Source organism: Populus nigra, chromosome 15 (assembly GCF_951802175.1).
Source record: "Populus nigra chromosome 15, ddPopNigr1.1, whole genome shotgun sequence".
In the NCBI taxonomy this organism is placed as follows: Eukaryota; Viridiplantae; Streptophyta; class Magnoliopsida; order Malpighiales; family Salicaceae; genus Populus; species Populus nigra.
Window position 1 is genome coordinate 8,427,812 of NC_084866.1, and position 11,287 is coordinate 8,439,098.

Sequence of the window (11,287 nt, forward strand, 5' to 3'; positions counted from 1 at the left end):
ATTAAATCCTTGGTTGAATCCAAAAAACCCATCAGAAGTTTAATTAAGTCCTTAAACTTAATTATTTTTTTTTATTTTTTACGCAGTTGACTTTCAAACTTAACTTTTCTTTAATTAAGTTCTTGATTGAATCCATAAAATTCATTAGAAGTTTAATTAAGTATTTAAACTTAATTAATTCTTCTAATTTTTACGCAATTAGCTTTCAAGCTTAATTTTTCTTCAATTAAGTCCTTAAATAAGTAAACTAAACATGTTAAAAGTTTAATTAAGTCCTTTAAATAATTCTTTTAATTTTGATCAAGTTTGGATTTCAACCTTAATTTTATTTATATTAAGTTTTTCTTCATCCTATCTTGTCAAAATATCTCATTTGGCTATTCTTTTGTAATTTTGGTATGTTGTAGCTCAAAAACTTATCTCCTCATATCCCGAAAATATTTTTGGATTTTAAATTTTTGATTTTTTTGAATTAAAAATATGTATGTTTTATAAAACAATTGAGTTATGACAATCGCCCTTCTTTTTACAATACTTATAGTATAAAGTCTTTTAAAGAACATTAGAAGGTAAGTTTGTAAAGAAAAGAAAATGATGTTAGGTATTTAAGCGTCAACCTTTTATGAAAAACATCTAGGATTTTTCACAAATGTTCTGTTTTCAAGTGACCTACCCGTGGTTCATGATCGGATAACCTGTCCATGGTTTCTGTTCGGGTGATCTACCCATGATTAGTGATCGAGTAACTTGCCTATTGTGTGAAAAATATCTAGAATTTTTCATAAACAATGGCATCCTGGATTTTTCATGAGATGTTTTTACCTCATTTCTTTTAAGATGATATGTCTTTTGATTTTCTTTGTCCATGCATTTTTAGTTATCTCTATAATGGAGTTCTGATGGTTCATATTTGTTGAACCTTTCTAGTTGCTTTAGAGGAAAATTCCCTAAAAAATATCTTTTTGATATTTATGCATGCATTTACCTGTTTTTGAAATATAAGATCCTTTTTTTATGTTCCTGAAATCCTTTTGATTGTTTGGCTTTTAACCTACTTGAGCGAGTATGTAGGTTTTTACATGGTTTTTATGATGCTTTTAGTGACTTATTTAAGAGCTTTTGACCTTATAAATTTGAGGAAATTATTCCATGCTTAAAAAATAATTGCCTGAAAGAGTTTGAAATAAAATTGCCCTCTGCCTTCTTGAGTTGTGATTATTAGTTGGGTGAACATGTATATACATAAAAAAAGAACAGACTTATGAAAAGCATATATATACTAAGCACATCAAACATAAGCACTATTGGATGAAATTACTTTTTTAGGAAAATTAGGACATCTTGAATTTCCTAATTATTTAATTCTTTTCATTTGAAATTTTTTTCTCATAAAACCTTCTACAAGAGCGTTTTTTAGTATATCGATCATTAGCTAGGGCAAGAATAGCTTGAGATAACTTTCTTCAATTTTCTCAACTTCTTTCAAAAAATTAATTATGATACTAGAAAAATCTTTATCCAAAACTTTCAGCTTTTGTCCTACTCTCATCATGTATGGTCATAGAAAGGTTTATTGGATAAGTGGGATCTCTATTTCATCCTCATCAGGCTCCCGCCCTTCAATCTGGGTCATTCTTTTATCTCTTTTAATTTCAGCCACTCTTACATAGTCTTTTTTTATATATTTAAACCCCAACCCAAACCTTTGGTTAACTGTTTTTAACTTTATATATATATATATATATATATATATATATATATATATATATCCTCTCATGTATACTAGTGATTAGATTATACTTAAAATGTAACTTCATGAAGCATTTTGTTGAATGAGTGTTTTACGCACTTATTCAACATTTACGACTTCAAATGCATGTAAGTTACAATTTATATTGTTTTAGCCTCAATGTACGGGACTGCTATATTCTTCATAATTATCATAACCTCTTCAGACATCACGATTACTAATTTGCCATTGATGATAAACTTGATCTTTTGATGTAGGGAGGATGTTACCACACCAGTTGCGTGTATTCATAGCTTTCCTAATAACATGTTGTAAGAAAGGTAGATGCCCATAACTTACAAAGTTACTTAAAATCGTTATAAGTTGCTAACTATTTCAATGTCAATGCTCTCAATGATAGGCTTCGGTGTTCCATTATAGGTATTTGGTCCATCATATGTTTTGGTAACACATTCAAAGCGAACCCATTGTCCATAAGCACCTTGGCGACAACATAACCTTTACATTTCATTGTGATGTATAATGGCTTATTATAACCAGTTCCCTCATGATCATGTTTGTCTTTAGTGAAATACTAGTTGGCATATTGAGTTCTTCTTATTACATGCTTCATAGAATATCATGTCATATCTTGAGGGATATAAGCTTCATTAGGGACTCTTTGGAGTGCATTTCGATGTAATTCTAAGCTTAGGGTTAAAGATATTAGGGAAATTTTGGCTAGTGTCTTCTTCAATTGATCAACCACATTGTATTCACTATGCTTCATCAATTTAAGAAACTCGATAGCTTTCTCCTCACTCATTAGTTTATTGACATCATAAGTCTTGGTTAGATCTATCATTTGACTTATTCTGCCACTATTATAATATATATAAAATGTTGGGCAATGCCCCTACTAAATGGTCAAAGAAAGGTGTTTTGAATATATTGAAAAATAAATTAATTATTTTTTCCAATAGTGGGTGATCAACCTGAGCGGCATTCTCTCGCGATTTCTAAGCATACTCTCAAATTATTATTTTTCCTTCCCCATCATTAACAGACTAGATCTGTCTGGAATGAAATCCATATTAAACTTGTATTGTTTTACAAATTCTCCTATCAAGTCTTTCTACCCTTAAATCTTAGTATTGTTGAGCCCATATACCAAGCCAGTACAACATTACTGAGGTTATCTGGGAAAAAATTAGATAAGTAGTTTCTTGTCGTGGACCACTTCATTCATTTTATTATAGTAAACCTTGAGGTGAGTTAGCAGGCATTGCATTCTCATTTACTTGACAAATTCAGGCACTCAAAAGTCTTTTGGAACTATGATATTTGGTACTAAACATATTTCGGTTTCTTTCACTGGTTCATAGAGATTAGACCCCTCAATCACCTTTATTTTTTCTTTTAATTATATCCATTTGTCATAAAGCCTTATCCATAAGATTATTTTGAACTTTCTTATTTAGGTAAACCAACCATGACAGGTAGCTTTATAGGGTAAACAAACAGGATGTATGAAAGGTCCATAAATTGGTTTTTCAAAGATGTTATACTGGGGCTCAAATTCTATTATGGAAAGGGAGTCATAGTTGCTTGATGAAGGGTTACTGCTGTTTGAGTAACTGGAGCTTCCACAAACCTCATTCTTAATGCTTGCTCAAGTTGGTTGGTTAGCCTTGCTATATCTCCCTTAAAGCTCTCCATTTCCTTATGATGTTCAGCTTCTAAACATGCATGCCTTTTTATTCTTCATTAGCTTAATTTTGGATCTTGTGTGATAAATTCATTTAAAAAGAGGACCTATATTTCACTCCTGCAAATGAATACATGACATGTACAACTCTACAATGTTTACATGTGTGATGCTTATGTTAGATATGAATTTGCTTCTTTAAACTTGATTCACAACTTCCATTTTCTTGATTTTAGTTAAGATTTCTGATTCTAGCTGATTGTTATAAGGAAATACTTTGTCAAGTTCTTATCATGATTAAATTCCAAACACATTAAATAATAATCTTAGCTGCGACCCTTCCATTACATATAATAAAAAGAGTTTGTACTTTTTTAATAAATCAAAATTGGAAAAGCAAGAAAAACCTTTACATCACTACTTATAGAAAGCATAACCTCTATTAGCTATATTTCTAATAAAAACGGTGGTTGCATCCAAGTGCTCTCAGTAGTTTATTATATCATTTCCAACCTAGGTAGCCTTCTATTACAATCTCTTAGCCTGATATGCTACTTGCTCAACCTACCTTATCATTTATCTTATCTTGTCATGGAATAAAGTGTTATCAGTTACTAAGACACCTTTACTAGAAGTTAAAGCCTCATTGTTTCTTTCAAGCATTCATACTATGTAGTTGGTTTATTAAGATATGTTTTAAGTGCATCTCTAAGCTATTTTAGAGTTTTTTCTTAAACTAGGGTTGATATTGGTACATGTGTCAGGAAGCTCAAAGTTATTCAATTATACATATGTCTAAAAGCAAAAACTTTGATAGTAATTTTTTATAATGGCTTTAACATGTTAGATAAAATAGAAAAGCAACAAAATGAATGCTCCAATAAAAAGGAAAAATATGGAAGCACTATTAGACACACCTCAATTAGCCAATCTTTATAACATATGTGCCATGATTGACGTTTAGAAATCAAAGTTATCAAATCTGACTGGGCCATAACTTAACTAAATGCTCAAGTCACAAGTTGTTTTGGTTGACCTGGATCAATAAAACAATATCATTTTATTTTAAAAAAACATTCAAAATGAAGTCATTTTAAAATAAAATCAAACATGATTTTAACTGGATGAACTCCAATATGATTCTTTTTTTAAACTCTAAGTCTAGATTGACTTACTGAACCGATTCATATTTTATAACTATGGAAAAAAAGTGTCTTATATAAAAAAACCTTGAATGTAATTGGTCGAAATATCAAGTGGATATTAAGAAGTCAACCATTCATACGTGATCAATACATTTCATGATTTTCATTATGAACTTATGATTTTCTACAATATTCTTTGAAACACCAACATATGCATGACTGATTTGTTTGTAACCTATATTGGAAAAGGGTTTTATGCCCTAATTAGTATAGAATTTTGTTTACTTCTTTCAATTGGATTATTTGTAAATAGTTCTAATTAAGGATTTTTTTTTAAGAATTGATTTTAGAGTTCTTTGTTAGTTTAAATAGATTCCTTGTTGAACAAATAGTTTTTGAATTATAAATTAGTTTTAAATTATATATTAATATTTAAAAAGAGCTATATTTATTTATTTTTATTTGTCTCATGTCACATAAAATTCAATATCTCTTTAATAAAAAGTTTTCATAAACTCAATACTTTGCATGTTATTCTTTTATCTTTAACTCTAATTTTTCCTAGCAATATACATGTTTAAGTTTATTGTTTATAATTATTTATCTCTTTCATTATATTTTTTGTTTTTTTGTTTTTCTTTACAAGTTTTAGTTATTGTTTTATTTAATGTTTTTCGTAACATACAACTTATCTGTTGTTTAGTCTTTAATTATGAGATATTGTTTTATACAAATATCTTGGTTTATCTACAGTTTTTTCTTGCAACCTATAATGTTTACTTGAACTATTTTGGTTCTAGATATCATAAAATCTATATTTGGTTTGATTGTGAGGTAGTTGTCACCTCTTCAAAAATTAAAATTTAAGTTATAATAAAAGGGGGTTTTATTATTTATTTCATTGCTTATGCAGACAAAGGTAGATTGTGGACAATTATCATGCACATGATTGGTCCCTTTTTTTGTGCTTTGACAATTATTCATTTTTATCACTTTTTTTTTTAATTTTATCATTCTATATTATTGTCACATGATTTAATTCCTGGTCATTCCTTTTATACCATGTTTATACATCGTGTTTGTAGTGTTAAGAAATGCTTTGATTTTGAATTGATGCTTGATTTTGCAGAGAACGATTTAGATTTAATGTTTAAAAGAATTGAAACTTAAAAACAAAAAGACGACCTTTTTTTTCTTTGTTGCTCATGAGGTGTAGTAAATCACACTTTGATCCCTGAATTTTTAAACTTTTATCCTGTATTTTTAAGGTTTATCTTTTCAATTCAAAACTTCATTTATTTTATGTTTTAGTCCCTAAAATTTAAAAATAGAGAAAAATTCGCTAGAAAATAAAGAAAATAAAAGAGTTATCAGTTGACAACATTCTAGCAATAAAAAAAATATATTTTGGTGTCGATCGGTTTCTTTTGATGAGAAAAGTGTCATTGGGGTATTTTTAAGCTTTCATTTCATTGAAAAACATAGATTAGGGTTAATGGAGATTTGTTTTCATTTTAATGTTGTGTTTTTGACAAAGTTAGTGGTGTTTTAGGGTTAGAAATTGGTTTATTAAACTTCATATAGTATTTAAAAATTGTTTTAAGTGAAAGTAGATTGTCAAGTTCTTTTTTAGATATAAAATACCTGGCTTGAATTTCTGACGAGCTCTTCAATGGTCGAAAACTGAACCAGCAGATAAAGCATTGTTTTTTTTAAAATAAAATAAAATAAAATAATTCAAGATCTGTTGTCTTCCCTCAAATATAAAAAAATTATAATAATAAAGGAGGCCAAATGCACAAGCCTAACCTTATAGGCCCACTCAAGATAGACCTTCCTTTTATAGGCAAACGCACATGCCCGATCTTTTTAGGCCTAGATACGTGACCTTTTTTGTGCTTTTTTTCTTCTATTTTTATTAAAATACACTATAAATAAAATACCCAATAAGAAATTTAAATTAGTGTTCAATTTTGGCATTGTTCTTAAATAATGTTATGGGTTTTTATAGGAATATTAACAATTTTCTTTTCAGTTATTACTAGTATATTAGCCTATACTCTGCAGTGGATTAATATCAATTTTTTTAAAATGTAAAAAAATATTAAAAGTTTAGAGAATGTCTTAAGCATCCCAAAAACGTTAGATTTGACAGCCATGTTGCACCCACGCAACTTGGATCTGGCAGTTATGCCGAACTAAGAGCCTGGGGTCTAGCATGAAACATAGTGGTTACCAAACCCAAGAAGCTTGGGCTTAAGACGCTTGAGCTTGGCATGGGTGCCAAACCCAAGGTGTTAGACTCAAGGCTCTTGGGCCTAGAATGGTTATCAGACCCAAGTACCTTGCGCCTGACATGTTTGTCAGCCCCAAATAGCATGGGTCTGGCGTGGTTGTCAACCCAAGTGGCTTGGGTCTGACAAAAACATCAAACGCAAACTATTTTTTAGGCTAAAAATGGTATTATACTATACATGAAAATTGAAAAAACCTAAAATACCATTTTTTGGCAGCCTATCCTTTTTTTTATCTTGGGGGTAAAGAAATATTTTTACTATTATGAATATTGTGAAAAGCCAAGAAAGCCCTTGTCAATAGTTCTAATTTTTGTTGACTTTAGGGATAAAAGAATACTTTAACTGTATTAGAAATTGGAAAAGACGCATACACTGCCAAATAATTTTCTAATGACCGCTGAGCCAGATGAAAAGACTCAAATACTCTTAAATCAAAGGCTTAAATTTAAGTCATTAAAAGGTAAAAGGGTAAGGTCCGACAACCAGACCCAAGATTCTTGGGTCTGCTAACCATGCCGACCCAAACGACTTGGGTCTGGAAGTCATGCCAGACCCAAATGTTTTAAGTCTACCAGTCATGCCGAACCAAACGACTTGGGTCTGAAAATCATGTCAGACTCAAGCAAACAATAAACAATGAGAGGATAATTATGCACTTTAGTTGTCAGGAGGGAGAAAAGAAAGAAAAAACGTAACACAATCGATCACTGGCTGCAATCCAACCATGACATGTATACATGTGCCGTACCATGTGGTAAAATGATGGTTGTGCATCTAGTGAGATGGTGGATCACCAAATTTGGCCACCGAAAAGTATCTCACGCACCACCTTAATGACGTGGCCAGTGGCCACTTGCCACGGCATGTGGAACATGTGCCAATAGCTTTTTGATTAAAAAAATACAACGTGAAAATAAAAAAAGCCCCCTATGGTCCTCTTAATTACACACCATACTCACGTAATTTCATTGTCGCGATCCATAGTAATCTGTGTTTAGAGTAATAGTAAAATCCACACGCCATTTAGCTTTCTTTACAATATGCCTACTATGTAAAAAATAAAAAATTGTTCTTCAATATTCGATGACGATAAAATTCATGTTTCTTTTATTTTTTATAGATTTTTTACATGGTTTTATCTTTAATTATTATTTTTTGCTTTCAATCTCATAAAATATTAAGTTATTATTTTATATTTTTTTATTAAAACTTGCTTTTGAGATTATGATAATATTTTATTTTAAAAAAAATGTTTCCAATTAAAAAACATACTTTCAGTGAAATAATAAATAAATTTATTGACAAAAAAAAATAGAGTTTAGATTTGATAAATATATTTTCCTCCTTATTTCAAATAATTGAAAATTTTGGCAAACTTTTATTTTAATTGTTGCTGCTTTTTACATTTATTTAAAAACTATAATGCTAATAAAATGTTATGTTGTTGTTTTTAAGAAGATTAAAGCTTTTTTATAATGATATTATCTGTTGCTTTATGGATAATCATGTAACAACCATATGTATAGAATTTTTTTAAACAGTTTGCTCATTAATATTGAATAAGAATAAAATATTTATTTTCTTAAATTTTTTTTATTGTACATTTTTATATATTTGTTTTCAAGTTTAATGGTTTCATTTTTTTTCATATAGATACGTAAAAATAATTAATTCATAATTTTTTAATTAAATTTTTCTTTCACAATCTTAATAAGTTTTTCTCTTACAAAACAATATTTATCATAAAAAAACATGTTTTTATCAAAATAAAAAAATATGTTAATAAGAAAATTAGTTTTATTATTAAAGATATATGTTTATTCCTTTTTATTTCAAGTTTTATAGTTTTTTAAATATTTTTTATGTTTGATTTTGCCTTTTATTCAATAAACGTGAATAACAAAAACATTTTGTTGTCAAAAAAAAAAGTTACATTAGTAAAAAAAAAATTGATTAAAAAAATATATTTCTCCATAATTTTATTCGGGTACAAATGTTAATTTTTTTATTTTTTATTTTTCAGTTAATTTACTAATTTTGTTTTATTCCCGAAACTTTATTGATAATTATTAATTAACTTAAAGAATCCTATTAAAATGTAAATGGACTACAACGAATCCTACTGAATTTTAATTTGACTACAACTAATTACTTTCATTGATAATTATTATAATTGTTAATTAACCTACTACGTTAAGGAATTCGATTAGAATTTAAATTGAAAGTAATCCTATTGGAATTTAAATTGACTACATCTAATTTACTAAGAAATCCTATTAAATTTAAATTAACTTCAACTAATCATTTTCATTGATAATTATAATAATTATTAGTTAACATACTAAGTTAAGTAATTTTATTGAAATTTAATTTGACTACAACTAATTATCTTAATTAATAATTATTATAATTATTAACTAACCTAATAATTAAGGAGTTAGTTCTATTAAAATTTAAATGGACTATTATTCAGAATAAAATGACATCATTAAAATCAGTTGTTTTGATTTGTATAGGATAAATATTATTTTAAATTTTAAATTGAATTGAAAAACAAAAACAAATTATATTTCAATAGAATATATTATTCCCAACAACATAACATATTGAATTGTGCTATATGATACAATGTAATTTATGTGGTAATTTATGTTACAATGTAATTTATGTTACAATGTAATTTATGTTTCCAACAGCATAACCCATTAAATATGTTATTTTCAGAGGGAAAAAAATCAGAATGTAGTACAAGCAATTGGCTATAACTTTATTTTAGGTTTCTCTTTGTACAAAATTGACTTAGAAAGAAGCAAATATAGCTTGAAAATACTAGTCTAATGTGAATTGCTATAGTAAAATTGTTTTTTTACTCTTGATGAAAAAATGGAAACCTCGGTTGTGTGGGTAGTTTAGTTTTTTTTTAAACATTCATTATTGATCATTAAACAATTGTCTGGAGTTATTTTAGTTTTTTTTATATTTTTTACACATTGAAATTACAAATATACCTCCAAGCTCAACAACATACAAAACTATTGACTAATGATTATTTGGTCTTTTAAAAAATTTAAAGCAGTAAAATTGCTTATTTATCCCTAAAGTAAAAAAAAAAAACAGAATTGTTGACCAAGAATTGTTTTGATTTTTCATTTCTTAGAATATATTAAAAATATGTTTTTACCCTTAGAAAAGAAAAAAAAAAGGCTTACGTCTAGGGATATTTGTGTCATCTCACACATTGTTTTCGTAATTACTGGGCTCATGGAGGGCTTTCTAATATTTTTAACTTGGAATGATATTTTTTTATTCGACAAGGTTATTGGCGTGTGCTTATGATGTGCTAATGCGTGGGTAGCGTCCATGTCCTCTAAGTAGCACTTGCAACACCATTAGATGGTCAAACCAGCCCTTTTTGATGATGTCGCACGTGGCGGCATATGATGGATGGTTTGTTACTAATGATCGTTTCTTTTTTTTTCTTCATTCTTTTTTATTTTTTTTAAAAAAGTACATGTCTATCCTCTTTTCTTTTGATTTTTCAATTTCATTTTTTTATATTTTTTATTACTTATTTTTGTCCTTAGCACTTTTATATATATATTTTTTTATGTTTTCTATTTAATACTTAAATTACAATTTATCATATATTATTTTTTTAAAAAAATTTGGTCATTATTCTTTTGATTTTTGATTTTTTTCATGGTTTTTTATTAAAATTTTATTATTTTTTAATTTCATCTTTCAATCAAAGTTTATGTTGTTTTTTTTTCAATTTAGCCCTCATTCTTTTTATTCATTTTTTTATTTTGTTAAAGTTCTTTTTATTTTCAATTTAACCCTCCAATATAAATTTCTTTATGTCCTCTAATTGATTTTTTATTTTAATTTTCACCCTCATTCTTTTAATTATAATTTTTTGTGATTGATTTTTTTTTAGTTTTATCTTTCAGCGTTTGATTTGTTGAAAATTAGGCTTCGTGGTTTTTTTATTTATGGTGCTTTTAATTTAATAACAGGGGGTAACAAGTTTTTAATAAAAAAAATATTGGTTTGTGGTTATCTTTAATTTCTTACTTTTTATCGGTTTATCCCAGTTTCATGATCTAGTTAACGAGTTATGCAAGCTTTTTTAAAATAAAGGTTTTTTGAAAGAAATTGTTTTATTTGTATTGAATTTTTGAAGATTTTTTTTATTTTATATTAATGAGCTTTATTTTATAAAAAAATATTTATTTTGAAATAATATTTCTAATATGTTGGACCTTGCATAATATTTTATTTTATTTTATTTAGTTAGTTTTATATTTTTTCTATTTATATTATTTTTTATTAATTTCAATAAATAAATTTAGTAAACATAAACGAGTAAATATTTTATTTTGCAGGTTTAAATATCTTGATTTATATC